Source organism: Aptenodytes forsteri, unplaced genomic scaffold, assembly GCF_000699145.1.
Source record: "Aptenodytes forsteri isolate BGI_AS27 unplaced genomic scaffold, ASM69914v1 Scaffold27, whole genome shotgun sequence".
NCBI lineage: Eukaryota > Metazoa > Chordata > Aves > Sphenisciformes > Spheniscidae > Aptenodytes > Aptenodytes forsteri.
Genome location: NW_008794407.1, coordinates 3,912,978 through 3,921,990, shown reverse-complemented (window position 1 = coordinate 3,921,990; position 9,013 = coordinate 3,912,978).

The window sequence follows — 9,013 nt, the reverse complement described above, 5'->3', positions numbered from 1 at the left end:
ATGTATCAGTATAATATTTGGTCAGCCCTGAAGTGGTCAGGCAGTTGGACTAGATGATCATTTTAGGTCCCTTCCAACTAAACAATTCTATTCTATTCTATTCTATTCTATTCCATAAATGAGTTTAGTAGATAGGCATATAAAGAAGGAAGAATAAGTGATACAGGATGACTGAACATGTGACCAAATGGGAGTAGGAATGTGTGAAAAAAATGTAAGGCATAGATGGAAAATAAAGAAATTGGAAAAGTACTGTGGAAAAGTATATAAGAAGGTAAATAAGGCATCTTTCAGTGAGCTATGTAGCAAAAGTCATTGTAGGGGACAGAGAAGATAGAAGGACAGATAAAATCTGAAAATAATTTTTTTTTTTTCCACATCAGTTCTTTCAAGTAAAAAAGGTGAACATATGAATAAGACTGATTTTTTTTAGGAGGGAAAAGAAATGCTAAAGTAGAATGGGATTACAACGTGGGCATGTGGGCATCTTTCAGTGAGCTATGTAGCAAAAGTCATTGTAGGGGACAGAGAAGATAGAAGGACAGATAAAATCTGAAAATAATTTTTTTTTTTTCCACATCAGTTCTTTCAAGTAAAAAAGGTGAACATATGAATAAGACTGATTTTTTTTAGGAGGGAAAAGAAATGCTAAAGTAGAATGGGATTACAACGTGGGCATGTGATGAAAACTGTGTGCATGAGAAGACTGATGCAGGAACAGAATCATATCATCAAGTATGATTTCAAAGTATGGTCTGTTCCTGTTCTCTAAGGAGTTTAGCTCTCCTGGCCCCATTGCCCTCTAGGACCTCTCCCATTGGTTTCTCCAAGCAGATCCCTGAACAAGCCCAAGTCTGATCTCCTGAAGTCCAAGACTGTGACTTTACTATTTGTCTTGCTCACTTCCTTCAGGATCTTAAACTCTACTATCTCATAGATACTGCTGTCAAGGCTGCCATTGACCTTTACAACATCCATCCATTCTTCTTCATTTATGAATAACCAGTCCAACTAGGGGCACCTCCCTTAGTTGACCCAGCAATCAACAATTCATTGATTCATTAATCATCATCAGTTGTCTTCGACAGTCTCCAAAAATCTCCTGGATTGCTTGTGCCATGTCACATTGCCCCTCCAGTAGATACTGAGGTGGTAAGTAATGGGATTAATTGTGTAAAATAATTAGGTATTTTTACTGAATTTGAACACTGATCTTTTCTCTTTAAGAACACTCCGTTGGAAAAATAAGCAACAGAAGACTAAGTACATTGAGTGAAAATCACTCCAGACAACAGCATATGTAAACCTACTTAGACATGTACTATTACCTGAAAGATGATTATACTGAAAGTCAATTACGTCCATCAATAGTACAGTAAAAGTAAAGTACAAGAAACAGAGTTTGCATTACAATTGTTTGGTCCACTAGTAGTGTGTGACAAAGGAATTTTTCTGTATTCATGAACATGAGTTAAACACTTATAACTTATTGGCTGGCTACCTATACCATTACTTTGCAAAATCTTTAAAAGACATATGCTGAATTTGTGAGTCAAATGCCAAACTGAAGATATCAAGTTCTTTTATCTTTTCTTGTCAGCATAATATGTTTGTTTAATCCACAAATTAAAACTTCATACTGATAAAACAAGAGTTTCCCAAACAGGATACTGAAAATGGACTAAAAACATGTTATAAAAATTAGCTGGTTGTGTCACACTACTCCAGTAAAGGTAATATTAAAACTACGAACCAGGTCATTCTCATACAAATGGCCTGTAATGAATGAATATGTTTTATGTTAGATTGTTCTGTGAATGCAATAAGTACACAAAAGGAGCCTAAACAAGGTGATTGACATACAGTTCTGGTAACTAAGTTTATCTAGCCTGGATACAAGTAGTCATATGGAAATCCATGGTTTTGCTGAGCTGTGAGATATATCTGCTGCTGGGGTTGTGTGGAAATATCCTATGGTACTTTGCCCTGTAGTAAGCTGAGACACTTTATATGGTATCTTTTCCAATCCAAGTGTGAGAACTTTATTCTAGCATCAGGGAAAACTGTGAGAAGTTGCTGCAGGACTATGAGACTCATGGTGATTGGCCTGTGTTCCCATTGCAAAATTAACAAGTGGTCAGCATAAATGAGTGGTTTTGTCCTACTGGGAAAGACCACATGGGAGCCATCAGATCTGTGGAGGAATCTGCCTCTCCCTGAGGGCATAAAGTGGTGAGCACACTTCTCTGTGACAAAAGTGGCAGACTGCCTTTGAGCTAGAATAGCTCCCTGTATGCTTTCTGTGACTGGAGTTGGAATTTCATTAATGACACTACTCTATCAGTGTGGAGCTACAAAATATAAAATTTAAGAAGATAACAATACAGTTCTACTCCTGACAAAACAAGCAAATAGGTCATCTTTCAGGAAGTATAGGCGCTACTGTTGTTTACCTTGAACATTGTCAAAAGGTTTTCCTGGTAAGATGGACAAAACTATTTTCTTAAGTATCTTATCTCAAGAGCAAGTATAAGTAAGACCTTACAGTTCCAACTGAAATATCTGTTTATAGTGATAAAACAAGTCCTGCAAAGAGAAGTTGTATTAAAATGAAAGTATAGAAATTGAAGCAAGATTTTTTGTTTCCTACCAAAGTTATACTGCATCTTTGCTGCTTGACTGCAGTTGTGTTGCAGCAGATGCATTTTCCCAGATCCAACCCCTGCAGGAGAGGACTGAGCATTTGGAACATCTGTTGTTTGATGAAAATAGGATAATTGCTACATTCTCCCGGTAGTCTTAGTTGAGTTAGTACATAACAATTTAGAAAAAAAGATGAAAGAAATGTAAGAGACAGGTGGTTGTTCAACAAGGAAAACTCCCTCTAGAACTTTAATAAATGCCAGAAGTGTGTATATATGTATTTCTGTAAATCTGCAAGAAATTCAATTTCCTTTGGGTATGAATAGTTTGGACTCCTCTTACAAAATGAGCTCATTAGCTCTAGGGGTGATTATGAGAGAGACAAAGAAAAAATACTAATGTTCTGTCTTGGAAAAAATATGTTGTAAAGAAGAAAATAAGAAAATGATCCATACTTTAGCCAAATAAAAAGTTACTGCTGGATAAGAGAATGACTCATGTCATTTTGTTGTATTAACAAGGCAAATATAAACAGACAGTAAAACAAAACCAATTGTATAAAAAACATCTTTAGGAAAATGAAAATCACTAAGGATCTCTGTCTCTCTCTTTCTCTCTCCATGGAAATAAATCATTTGTATGGAACATTGTTTGAGTATCTTGGGAAGTTTTTCTACAGAAGGAATAAGAAAAATCAGAAAAAACCAGTTTCTATTGGCCTGCTTAGGATTTTGAAATAGAGAAGCCTGAATTGTGTAAGAACTGCATGTGCAAATGACATACGTGAACACTGATGCCAGTGCTTATTCATTATTTTGTCTAAGATGCCTAGCATAATGCAAATTATTATTATTATTTTTAAAATTTGTTGACATCTGGATGTTTATAGGAACTCAGCAAACATCGGCGGATAAATTGCTTCTAACAACCTTGAATACAGCATGTCTGATCACTGAAGTTCTGGTGGAAACTTCCTTAGGAGTATGGCACAGTGTTCAGGACACATCAGCTGGTCTCTACAAACCATCTCACTTATCCCTGAGGAGGTCTCAGAACATGGACATGTATCTGATGTCTTTGATACCTTTTTCCACAATTCTTTAAAGATGCAATGATGGTGTTTTACTGGAATTTAGGGACTGTGACAGCATGACTCCATATAAACATACTTTTTTGCAAATTATTTTCTTTATTAGTGCCCTCAAAAAATAACTTTATTTCCAGGAAGAAAAATATTAGGTCTAGTTCTTGATGCCATGGTATACTTTGTATCCATTTTCCAACATTTTGACTTGTGAAGCAACAGCACTTAATAAACATCACCAGAACATTGGTTCTGCCTTCCTCAGTGTCCTGCTTCTACCTGTAGATGTCCATCTGATACTTCAAGAGAAGGTGAAGAACCCTTCCCCTTTTACCTGCTCAGTTAAGATTCTGTGGATAAAAACATTTTTTTCAACCTTTTCAGAAAAGTACTTGGAGCTCTGAAGTGTGAGATTTGATTGTTAATCCTCAGAGTTGGGACCTCAGGAAGAACTTCAGTCTTTACTTCACTGTAAGGGAGAAATACGAAGGTGCTGCTTATTTTGTCTCACTCATTCTATGTTTTCACCTGCTCTTCCTCTCATTCTTTCCAGATACTGACTGTGAATAGTTTATAGATTGTAAAGACCTATGGAAACAAATGTTATCGTCAGACTAAATAATTCACTTCTAGCTTGCTCCTGGCTGTACTGGAGCTTCTCCTGCTATGAGTCTTAAGATGAAGGGACAGAGGAGAAGAGTAGGAAATTACTATCCCCACTGTGAGTTGCAGTGATGTTCTCCCTCTGAACTGCAGCTAAATGGTAGAACTGATGTTTTAGGGAGTTCCATAGGACCTTCCCCCTTTACTTCCTCATTTGGGGTCTATTTGTAGCTTCAAGAGATCAAATACATTTTATTTCAATCCCAACCAAAATACAACTTAGCTGGATGAGCTGACTAACAATCTGAAGCCTTTCCCCTGTCCTATAGAAAGAGGGGTAACTTCACCCTTAGGAAATTATTGGGAAATGCATTCCACTCCTTTCTGAGCACCTTCAGAAAAGTCACTGGACTTACCAGACAGTGCCTGAATGAAGGACACATGTCATATGATATCATACAATTTATTATGGGTACCTACAAAACAAATTTAGGATCTTGTAGAGAAGGAATGGGATCCACACCAAGTTCCAACATCTTTAGCTCCCATCCAGTTGTGACAGTCACAGGGACCACCTGTGTAGCTGACAGAGTTGGTAGAGCATCTGCTTCTTCTTCTTCTGCCAGTTTTGGACACAGAAAGTTTGGGACACGTCCTGACAGAACAAAGTGGGGAGAAGAGGTCATGGCACCTGCAATACAAGCAAACAATCAGGTCTCAGCTTCAGTAAGAGTCACAGCCTCCCTTCCTGCAAACATCTCATCTCAGTAAGGAACATGCTGCTTTTTCAACCTGTTTTTTGAACAGCATCCTTAGGTAGTGAGGTGCTTTATCTAGATTCACAGTTTTCATTATACACCCTGCTGCTCCTCTGTTCTTCTGTGAGAATCAAGTTACCTCCCACTGTCTGGTTCACTATTCAAAAAGACATTAGAAAAAGGCCAGAACTAAAGCATTTGTGAAAAGTATTGAATGCAGTTTTCTTGTAAAGCTGAGTGCCACTTCCACAGGCAGCATTGTCCTACGCTCCTGCTAGTAAAGATTTATACTGTAAGTGGTATACATGCAGTTGTGCCTTTATACTCAGTAAAAGATGATGAAAGTCTTATTACTAGAGCCCTTCTGTGCACCTGCCAGTAAACATGCTAAATGTTTAGCTATGGATTTTTATTATACACTGTGTTAGTGTAACAGTGCAGGTCTAGCATAGTCCCCTCTGCATTCCTTAGTGTATCGTGTAAAGGACAATTGAGCAACAGAACCAAAGAATGGTGGTGATTCTCCATCTGTAACTTCTTTCTATACAAACTGAATGTGGATACCTCAGTGGTATGAGTGTCATTGTCAAGAACATACAGAGTACGGTGTGTAACAATTGAGGATGTAGCTATAAAATTTTTGCCCACCCCAACATGTTTCTATCAGCAGCTAAGACCTTGGAAAAAATTAGAGGAAGGAATAAGTGCATGCCATGTCCCATGAGAGAGAACAGCCTGAAATAGATACAGGCTGAGAATTTGGTAGAAACATGCTGTCAGACTCCTTTTTTTTATTTCCCTGCTGAAAATTCAGTTGTTTCCCTCTTTTCATCAGAAAAGGAATATGGATTGTCTCTGTGCTTTTAGGCTACTCTTCAAGATAATACTGATTATTTTGAGTTATAATATTTTAAATTTATAATAAAAATCCATAAAAAAGTTTTTATAATTGGTGGGTTTTTTTCTGGAAAAAAAGATGTGTCTAAGTCATTACAAGTTCCCTCAGTCTAATTTCCCATCAGGAAGCAGGTAATGTGAATGTGATTTCCACAATTCATCCTTCTGCGTTTGGTGGTTATTTCTCAGTACTTATGAGCCCACCCATCAATTTAACACAGATTTGACAAATAGTTAGAAATCATAAAGATCTGAAGTTCCTGTACGTTTTTTGAAAATAAAAGGTTGGTATAAAGGAAAGATCCAATTTAAGGCTTAAACAGCTACCTGTTCAGCTTTTCCTGCCAAGTGCCTAGTCAAGATGGGTGCAGTAGCTGTCTAATCAGATTGTGATTTCTGTACCACTCAAAACTAGCTGCAATACTCACCATCTCTTTTTTCTCTCACAATTAGGAGACACAGAAAAAAGTTAAGAGATATTAGCAGGACCTGAAAGGCAGGAGCTCAAACAAGATTTTTTATCTGGAGTTCATATGGTGCTCTAGCTAATAAGGCTAACACTTAATTTCATAATTTCATTGAAAACCAGCCTTTGTTATTTCTAGAGCTCATCAAACATGCCATTAGTTTTCTTAACAAAATCCACATGTCAAAAGTTATGTAACTTCAGTTACATAATCTGTGTATTTCAAGTTCTGTGGCTTATAGAATTCCCTCAGGCTTTTAAAAATATCCTAATAATGCAGTAGGAATTTCTTGCAGTACTGATAGGAGAGTTGAAGCTACCAGGTCTAATGGAGTAAGCAGCTTCAACTAAGTTTTATCTGTACTTATCAATCAGTAAGATTTTTCTGGTCAGTTAATACTGAGTCTTGGAAAAAAATTTCCAGCTGGAAACTTGAAAAATTGCATTTTGAATCTATCTTTCTTTTTTAAATACTGAATTTTCACAGCCTCTTTTACAACTTTCCAATTTTTATCCCAGTTTGTATATTGGCCTTCTTGAAGTTAAGAATTAATTTATTTACTTTGCTGAATTGGGGACATTTATATCTGATTTCATGAAAACCATAATATATTATACATTTTCTCCATTATTTTCCTAGATCTACTACTCTATGAATCTGAAGTCTTTTGGAAATCAGGGAGATGTTTCCTTGTAAAAGACTGAGTGAGATATAAAGTAAGATTGAATTTGTGAGATTAGGAATATGTCTCTAGTAAGACTGTTTAGGTAAAATTCTAGTAATAATGCTAGTGAACTGCATTAACACAACATGCAGCACTTCTTATGATTTTCCATTCTATTTGCTGCTCAAGCAACTAAATAAATCAGCATAATTTAGAGTAAATTCAAGGAACAGAAAGACTTAGATTAGAATTTAACTTTAAAGATAGAAATTTTACATCCTACATATACCATCAGAGAAAGTGAGCTCATAAAGAAAAGAAAAATATATGCTTTGCTTGGAGTGCTGTTATCTGTGACTGAGTTTCTCCATACTTTGTGGCTGCAAAGTTCAAGGATCTCATGTCTGGGATGAAAAAAACAATCTAGATGACTAAGCCACAAAGTGAAATGACTATTGTTCTTGATATTTAATGGCTAAGCAATAGCCTAGGACAATGGGTTGTAAGAAACAACAAGGTTTTTGCTCTCTTGAAAAAAAAGCAGCTTCTAGAACAAGAAACAGGTGGTCCTGGGTGTGCATTCTGTACCTGGGAGATTGATCAGTCTTGCGACACTTGCCAACTTAACTGTCAGCAATCCAGAAACAGCTAACCTGAGAAATCCAAGCTGTTTTAAATAAAGCAGCCTTCATACCATTGAGACAATAAAGGGAGAATCTATCTTCAGGGAGAAGAAAATTCAGGTACTATCTCCCTTTCTGTGCTAGACACTCATCAAACTGTGACCTGGTTTATCTTTTGGGTGGATATTTTGAGTGCAAGTAATTTCTCATTAACTTTATCCAGTCACCCTTGGAAAAATATTTTACTTCTATAGAGCATTTTCTTATCAAAATAATAGTCCTCATTATCCCATTCAGACAATTGTTTTGAACATTTAAGCATAGATGAATGGCAGAATTGATGGTATTAAGTTGAGATCTTGGAGTCTGCATCAACACAGGCTTTCCTAAGGCAGTTTTTGGAGCTCAGTGCATCAAAAAGAATTGCAGTGTACAGTATGTTGTGCTCAGTTTTTCCATGATGGTAAGAACTCTAGGAACTGCTTGATACAGATGTATATTATTGCTTATGGAAAAAACAGCCTCTCTGTTCTCTTATAATGTGACTACTGTGGTCATCAATACTTTTCTATGTATGTCCTCCATACCCAAAAAGTGATTCCTTGTTTTCAGTCCTCTCAGGAATGAAGGATCTGGAAGATAACACAGGTTTGTCTGACAACTTAGGCACCAGACCACCTAAAAACAAAGTGTTCTTGGTAACTTAGGACATAACAGCTTACTTGAAGAAAAGTTTGTGTTAAGTATTACTGAGTTATTTACCTTTGTCTTATGATTATTGTCTTAATATATGCATACTTATTTCATGGTAGGTCATTAGGATCTAAAATTGGAGGACTAAATTTCAGCTCTGGTATGAATAGGTGTTTGTGCTCCAAACTTCTTATATTTGTAATTTTTTTTGCTGAAAAGCATTTTTTGTTTACATAACTAAAAAATAAATATTCCTTATAATTCCTTCCATAACATATACCTCATATACCTCACATACCTCACTGTACCCATTTTTATATTGATATTTCTCTATTATCTGAAAGCAAAGTGAAAATGTACACCAGAATTCTATATATTTTGAGTGTGTAGCTTCTAATAATCTTCCTCAAATCAGGCTGGACAGAGAAAAGAACACAATTTCATGTGTTTTCTTCACACTTGGAAGATTGAAAGGTTTGACACACATAAAATTCCTTTGATACTAAATGATACTGCCTCATTAGCACAGTCATTTTCATGCGGGTATCCCGATACCAATCCTTAGAGAGGCCACCTTTCTA